Below are 8,407 nucleotides of genomic sequence, written 5' to 3' on the forward strand. Positions count from 1 at the left end.
CCATGTTGGCTCAACAGTAGTTAACCAAGGTTAGCCATATGAACACTCTCATATCAACCTTATTCATCTTAACCATAAATAGTTCAATGACTCAAATGAAACTAGTTAAAGAGTTGTTCAATTGCTATATTTTCATAGAAGTATACAAGAACACAATCGAAGCAAAATCGGTTTGATTCACTCGAATCAATTCATGAACATTATAGCCACGGTTTGCAAAGAATGCATTCCTTAATATATAAATGTATCAGTTCATGATCCAACCTATTTTAGAACTTTAACCACTCAAGTATACATACGGGTATGCATATCTAAGTAGCCGGTCTGAGTTTGGGTTCACCAGTATGCGAACGGGTACGCATACTTTAGGACACTTCCAAAACCCAGCAGAAATTCCCGGACCTATACCTTACGCAAGTATGTGTACCAGTATGTGTACTTGGTACACGTAATTTCACAACTACAAGTATGTCTACGGGTATGCATACTCTAGTTCCGGTCATGGATCACTTACATGCAAGAATGCACACTATGTTTATAATACAATAGTTCTAAACTCTATTTCAATCATTGAAACTTTCTTAGAGGATGACAATAGCCGTTTTCACACACTATTAGCATCAAAGCAATTTTCAAGTTATTTAAATAATCTTAACGAAACATTCCAAGTCTACACCAAATGATTGTATCAGACAAAACACGCAAGATGTTACTCGGCAATTTTCACATGATCATCTTTTGACTTTCATTAAGAATATAAGATGAACTTGGTTCAAGCGAAAGCTTACCAACACATATTTCGAGAAATATATAAGCGAGTTAATCTCAGATCGAAATCTCAAATGTGTATAATCGACAACTATATAGTAATACGACTTTTGTCTCAGTATAGGAGATAGAGTAGAAATAGACTTTCCAAGTGATAGATGAGTTTTAGTCTCCACATACCTTTTGTTGATGAAGTTCCACAAGCTCTCCTTAGTAGTTCTTCGTCTTCAATGGATGAACGTCGTGAAGTCTAATGCTCAACTGCACAATCTATCCTAATCCGGACATCACTATAAGTAGACTAGAAACAAGACTTATAGTTTTGATCACTAACATTGACAAACAAGCTTCAGATAACAACGCTTGCGAGTTCGACCGAGCAGTGCTCTAACATCCCCTTTCTCTCGATGAGAAATCCAAGAGTGGTATCATTTTATTCCCTCTAAAACAATCACCACCTGGGATGGTCTTTTAGAGATTTTTGTTAAGAAGTTCTACCCACACCATAAGACTGGTGCTTTTTATTAGTCTATTCAAACCTACAAGCAAAAATTAAGTAAAAACCTGCATGATTATGTAGAAAGGTTTAGTGAATTGTTATACCAGTGTCTACATCACGTCTTTCAGAAAGCCCCCTAGCCCAAAATATAAATGAGGGCCTAGATAGTGAAACCCGTATCAGGTAGAAATAATGAGTGGTAGAGAACTCTACATGTTAGAGCATTTCCCGATTGAAACCTCCAAGCGTTGGTATGTCAAGGTTTATTGTCATATTTGAAAAAGCGAGGTTCTAACAACACCATCCAATATTTCACTTAGCAATCTGTATGGACTAACTCTGAAATACTTTGCTAGAGAATCAACTAGACTGTCAGACTCAATCTAGATTAAAGTATCTCAAGGAGTTAATATCTCTCTCTTGATTTGATTTTTACTCAAGCTAAAAACAATAGCGAGTCTTTATCAAATACAAGGAATAACTTGGACGGTACCAAAGACCAATATCCAAGGATCAATCAATATCAATCAACAACCAAAGGTTGGATTTCCAATTGATAATCTTAACGCACAACCTGTATTATTTCAATTATATAAAATATAATGTGGAAAAGAAATAACATAGACACCAAAAGTTTTGTTAACGAGGAAACCGCAAATGCAGAAAAACCCCAGGACCTAGTCCATATTGAATACACACTGTATTAAGCCGCTACGGACACTAGCCTACTACAAGCTAACTTCGGACTGGACTATAGTTGAACCCCAATAAGTCTCCCACTAATTCAAGGTACAGTTGTACTCCTACGCCTCTGATCCCAGCAGGATACTGCGCACTTGATTCCCTTAGCTGATCTCACCCACAACTAAGAGTTGCTGCAACCCAAAATCGCAGACCTTCTAATAAACAAATCTGTCTCATACAATAAAGTCTATCAAAGGATAAATCTGTCTCCCACAGAAAATCCCTAGGTTTTTGTTCCTTCTTAAGATATAAAATCAAGGTGAACATGAATCAATTGATAATGCGGTCTTATATTCCCCAAGAACAGCCTAGATTAATCAATCACCTCTCAAAAATCCTTTTTGACTACATAAGCGGTTTGTCGAGGAATCACAAACAGTGAGACGAAGATGTTTGTGACTTCTTTACCTTGCCTATCGGAGAACTCTCACGATCTCAAGCCAATTAATAGATTGTACTCGTACGATAGAAGATGCAAGATCAGATCACACAACTACGATAAAAGTAGTATCGATCTGGTTTCACAATCCCAATGAAGTCTTTAAGTCGTTAACCTGGTTTTAGAGAAGAAAACCAAATGTTAAAGGAGAATCGACTCTAGCGAGCGCACTAGTATCACACAAACGTGTGGGGATTAGTTTTGCACAATGCTAGATGTCTCTTATATATAGCCTTCAAATCAGGGTTTTTCCTTAGTTACAAAGCAATCCATATTCATCGTTATATGAAACCTTATTTAGATTCAAGCTAATATTTCTCAACCGTTAGATCGAAAACTTAGCTTGTCACACACACTTGGGTGGACGTTTACTGGGTTTGTGAAAACCATGCCCAAACGTGTACGTGTATGTTGGTTCAACATAGTAACCCAAAAGGTTAACCATATGAGCATTTCATATTAACCTAGTTCTCCTTCACCATAACTAGTTCAATTGACTCAAATGAACTAGTTAGAGAGTTGTTCAATTGCTATGAGATCTTATGTAACTACACAAGACACAATTGAAACAAAGATGATTCGATTCGATTGAATCGGCTCATGAAATTTATAGCCACAATTTGCATAAAGCATTCCTTAGTAATTTAAGTTTCATGTTCAGAGCACATCTTTAGATCATAACCACTTAAGCTCACAAACAAGTTCGCGGACTTAAGGCAACCGGCAGAGTTTTCCAAACTCAGCAGAAAATCTCGACAAAGAGACTTCTGCCAGTTTGTGGACTGAGTTCGCGGACTAAACACGCAAACGAGTTTTTGGAAAATCCCAGCAGAAATTCTCGGTAAGAGAACTTCCGTCAGTTCGCGGGCTTAGTTCGCAAATTGAGTTCGCGGACTTGGCAAAGCCAATTCCTCCGGTTTCTCTCAATCAACAAAGTTCGAAAACTTCGGATTAAGGAATACATGGTTATGTAATCTAAACTCTCATTCCAATCATTGAGACATTCTCAGAGGACGTTATACAGCCGTTATTCACAGACCGTTTCACGTCAGAGCAATTCTCAAAGTAATTGAAACTTTTCATGACTTTCGTCACTAGGTGAAGATAAACTTGATCAAAGCGAAATGCTTTACCAACACACGATTTCGAGAAAAAGATAAGTAGTGAATACTCAGCTCGAAATGTCAAATGTGTATGATCTAGTCTATATAGCATACGACTTTTTATCTCATAAGAAGTACGAGATAGAATAGATAGACTTTTGAGTGATAGATAAGTTCAAGTCTCCACATACCTTTTTGTTGATGAAGTTCCACGATTCCTTGAGTAGATCTTCGTCGTTGTATGATGAATCGCCATAAAGTCCTTGAGCTCAACTACACTTTTTTATCCTAGTCCGAGACTTACCTATAATAGACTAGAAATCAAGACTCATAGTTTTGATCACTAACATTGACAAACATGCTTGATATAGCAACGCATGCGAGGTTGACCGAGCTATGCTCTAACAATCTCCTCCTTTGTCAATTTTAGTGACAAAATTATTAATACATATGGAATACAAAAAAAAGATAAACTTTAGTGGCTCCTATTCCATAGTCTAATCTTCAACGTTCCTTGAAATCTTCTTCCTTTCAAGTACTCCAATGATCCCAAAGGTTGTAAACTTAGCACCACCGTTGTTGAAGATCCGTAGCTATAACAATGAGAGAAATCGAGATTCTCGATCATTATAATACAGTGTGATAGTATCATTATGTAACATCAAAGTCCAATTGCATCAGAACTTTAACAACAATACTATGGTGATATGTATCACTCCCCCTTAGTCAATACTCCATATCGATCATGGAAACCACTCCCCCTTACACAATGATCCGAAAACCATATGTATTTGTAGTGTGAACTACATTATTTCTCCCCCTTTTTGTCAATAAAATTGGCAAAGGTAAAAGAACGGGATCATAATAAAATTTCCACAAGACACATTTCATAGACTAAAAGAAAAAATACATACCAACTTAATTTAGATGCAATCATAAAGCCGAAGCTAAATGCATTCATCAAGGAGTTTTAAGATACAAGATAACCCCTATAAAATTCCACAGCCGCACACCCCGCAAGATATAACCATTAAGCACAAGTTCAAAAGAACTCTCCCCCATTTGATGTCATTCCCGAGATACCAATTGAAAAAGCGGGGGTCTAACAACACCACCCAATATTTCGCTTAGCAATCTGTATGGACTAACTCCGAAATACTTTGCTAGAGAATCAACTAGACTGTCAGACTCAATCTAGATTAAAGTATCTGAAGGAGTTAATATCTATCTCTTGATGTGATTTTTACTCAAGCTAAAAACAATAGAGAGTCTTTATAAAATACAAGGAATAACTTGGACGGTACCAAAGACCAATATCCAAGGATCAATCAATACCAATCAACAACCAAAGGTTGGATTTCCAATTGATGATCTTAACGCACAGCCTGTATTATTTCAATTATATAAAATATAATTTGGAAAAGAAATAACATAGACACCAAAAGTTTTGTTAAAGAGGAAACCGCGAATGCAGAAAAACCCCAGGACCTAGTCCAGATTGAATACACACTGTATTAAGCCGCTACAGACACTAGCCTACTACAAGCTAACTTCGGACTGGACTATAGTTAAACCCCAATCAGTCTCCCACTAATTCAAGGTACAGTTGTACTCCTACGCCTCTGATCCCAGCAGGATACTGCGCACTTGATTCCCTTAACTGATCTCACCCACAACTAAGAGTTGCTGCAACCCAAAATCGCAGACTTGATAATAAACAAATATGTCTCACACAGAAAAGTCTATCAAAGGATAAATATGTCTCCCACAGAAAAACCCTAGGTTATTGTTCCGTCTTAAGATATAAAATCAAGGTGAACATGAACCAATTGATAATCCGGTCTTATATTCCCGAAGAACAGCCTAGATTAATCAATCACCTCTCAACAATCCTTCTTGACTACACAAGTGGTTTGTCGAGGAATCACAAACAGTGAGACGAAGATGTTTGTGACTTCTTTATCTTGCCTATCGGAGAACTCTCACGATCTCAAGCCAATCAATAGATTGTATTCGTACGATAGAAGATGCAAGATCAGATCACACAACTACAATAAAGTAGTATCGGTCTGCCTTCACAATCCCAATGAAGTCTTTAAGTCGTTAACCTGGTTTTAGAGAAGAAAACCAAAGGTTAAAGGAGAATCGACTCTAGCGAGCGCACTAGTATCACACAGACGTGTGGGGATTAGTTTTGCACAATGCTAGATGTCTCTTATATATAGCCTTAAAATCAGGGTTTTGCCTTAGTTATAAAGCACTCCATATTCACCGTTAGATGAAAACCTGATTTAGATTCTAGCTAATATTTCCCAACCGTTAGATCGAAAACTTAGATTGTCACACACACTTGGGTAGACGTTTACTGGGTTTGTGAAAACTATGCCCAAACGTGTACGTGTATGTTGGTTCACCATAGTAACCCAAAAGGTTAACCATATGAGCATTTCATATTAACCTAGTTCTTCTTCACCATAACTAGTTCAATTGACTCAAATGAACTAGTTAGAGAGTTGTTCAATTGCTATGAGATCTTATGTAACCACACAAGACACAATTGAAATAAAGATGATTCGATTCGATTGAATCGGCTCATGAACTTTATAGCCACGGTTTGCATAAAGCATTCCTTAGTAATTTAAGTTTCATGTTCAGAGCACATCTTTAGATCATAACCACTTAAGCTCACAAACAAGTTCGCGGACTTAAGGCAACCGGCATATTTTTCCAAACTCAACAGAAAATCTCGGCAAAGAGACTTCCACCAGTTCGCGGACTAAACACGCGAACGAGTTTTTGGAAAATCCTAGCAGAAATTCTTGGTAAGAGAACTTCCGTCAGTTCGCGGATTGAGTTCGCAAACTGAGTTCGCAGACTTGGCAAAGCCAATTCTCCGGTTTCTGTCAATGAACAAAGTTCTAAAATTTCAGATTAAGGAATACATGGTTATGTAATCTAAACTCTCATTCCAATCATTGAGACATTCTCAGAGGACGTTATATAGCCGTTATTCACAGGCCGTTTCATGTCAGAACAATTCTCAAAGTAATTGAAACTTTTCATGACTTTCGTCACTAGGTGAAGATAAACTTGATCAAAGCGAAACGCTTTACCAACACACGATTTTGAGAAAAAGATAAGTAGTGAATACTCAGCTCGAAATGTCAAATGTGTATGATCAAGTCTATATATCATACGAATTTTTGTCTCATAAGAAGTGGGAGATAGAATAGATATACTTTTGAGTGATAGATAAGTTCAAGTCTCCACATACCTTTTTGTTGATGAAGTTCCACGGTTCTTTGAGTAGATCTTCTTCGTTGTATGATGAATCGCCATGAAGTCCTTGAGCTCAACTACACTTTTCTATCCTAGTCCGAGACTTAGCTATAATAGACTAGAAATAAAGACTCATAGTTTTGATCACTAACATTGACAAACATGCTTGATATAGCAACGCATGCGAGGTTGACCGAGCTATGCTCTAACAACATTTTAGTATCAAAACACAAAGTCGTTTGATTAGATTACTAGAGTCAACTTCATTAGGTTATGTTAGAGCACTACTCATTCGAACTCGCAAGCGTTACTATCTCAAGCTTGTTTGCCAAGTTTAGTTGATCAAAACTATATATTTGATTTCTAGTGTACTTATAGATATGTCTCGGATTATGATAGAAGTGTGTAGTTGAGCTTTAGACTTAACGACGTTCACCAGTTAAAGAAGAAGATCTACTGAAGAGCTTGGAGGAACTTCGTCGATAAAAGGTATGTGGAGACTAAAACTTATCTATCACTCAGAAGTCTATTCAATTCTATCTTGTAATGAGACTAAGTCGTATAGCTATATAGACTTTGTGTTATACACATCTGAAATTTCTAGCCGAGTTTATCTCGTAAATATATATCTCGAAATACAGGTTGAAACTTTCTTAGCTTTGGCCTAACTTCATCATCTACTTGATAAGTTTAGTTGTAAACAATCTATTTGTTGGAAACTAAATATTGAGTCAAGATGATCATGTGAAAATTACCTTGAACATCTAATATGATTTGTGTGAGACAATCATTTGATGTTAACTTGGGAAGTTTTGTATTGATTAATTAATCACCTAAAAATTACTTGAAGCTAGTGGTATGCGTAAGATTACCATTGTTGTCTTCCAAGGATGTTTCACTGATTAAATGAGAGTTTTAGAACTACTACCAATGTCTGGATACAACATAGTATGCGTACCTAGTATGTGAACTGTGACGAAACTCTTGTTTTCGAATTGTGTTTGTGAACGGGTTTACCTGTGATAGCTCCGGAACTGTTGTTTGTGAACAGTGTTTGCGAATGGCAAGACTAGGAAGGTCCGGAACTGTGGTTCGCATTCTCAGTTTGCTAACAAAGTAGTTAGGTTCAAAAATCGGTAAGTATGACAACTCATACTCATGAACTCAGGTTCGTTTGTGAACTCAGTTTGCGAACTAAAGTCCCTGGAACTTTAATGAATTAAGGTATGCGAACTTTATTTGCAAATCGTGGCATTATGTACATGAATTGGTTCTAGTATAAATAGAATATGCTTCAAATTGTTCATGGATATTTCTATGAGATAGTGAACATTTGAAAAACTATCTTAAAGCACATTTAGATTCATTTGATTATCTATCATGATTGATTGATTTTCATATTTGATCTAAGAAGTGTTAGATCAATATGGCTAAGCTAAAAGTGTTCATATGGGTAACCTCGGTTAACTGTTATTGAGCCAACTTGTTATACACGTTTAGGTACGGTTTACCTATATCTAAATATAGGTATATTTCATTTGTGTGTATCAATCTAATACCATCTAACGATGGAGA

This window comes from Papaver somniferum, chromosome 1, assembly GCF_003573695.1.
Source record: "Papaver somniferum cultivar HN1 chromosome 1, ASM357369v1, whole genome shotgun sequence".
Taxonomy (NCBI): domain Eukaryota; kingdom Viridiplantae; phylum Streptophyta; class Magnoliopsida; order Ranunculales; family Papaveraceae; genus Papaver; species Papaver somniferum.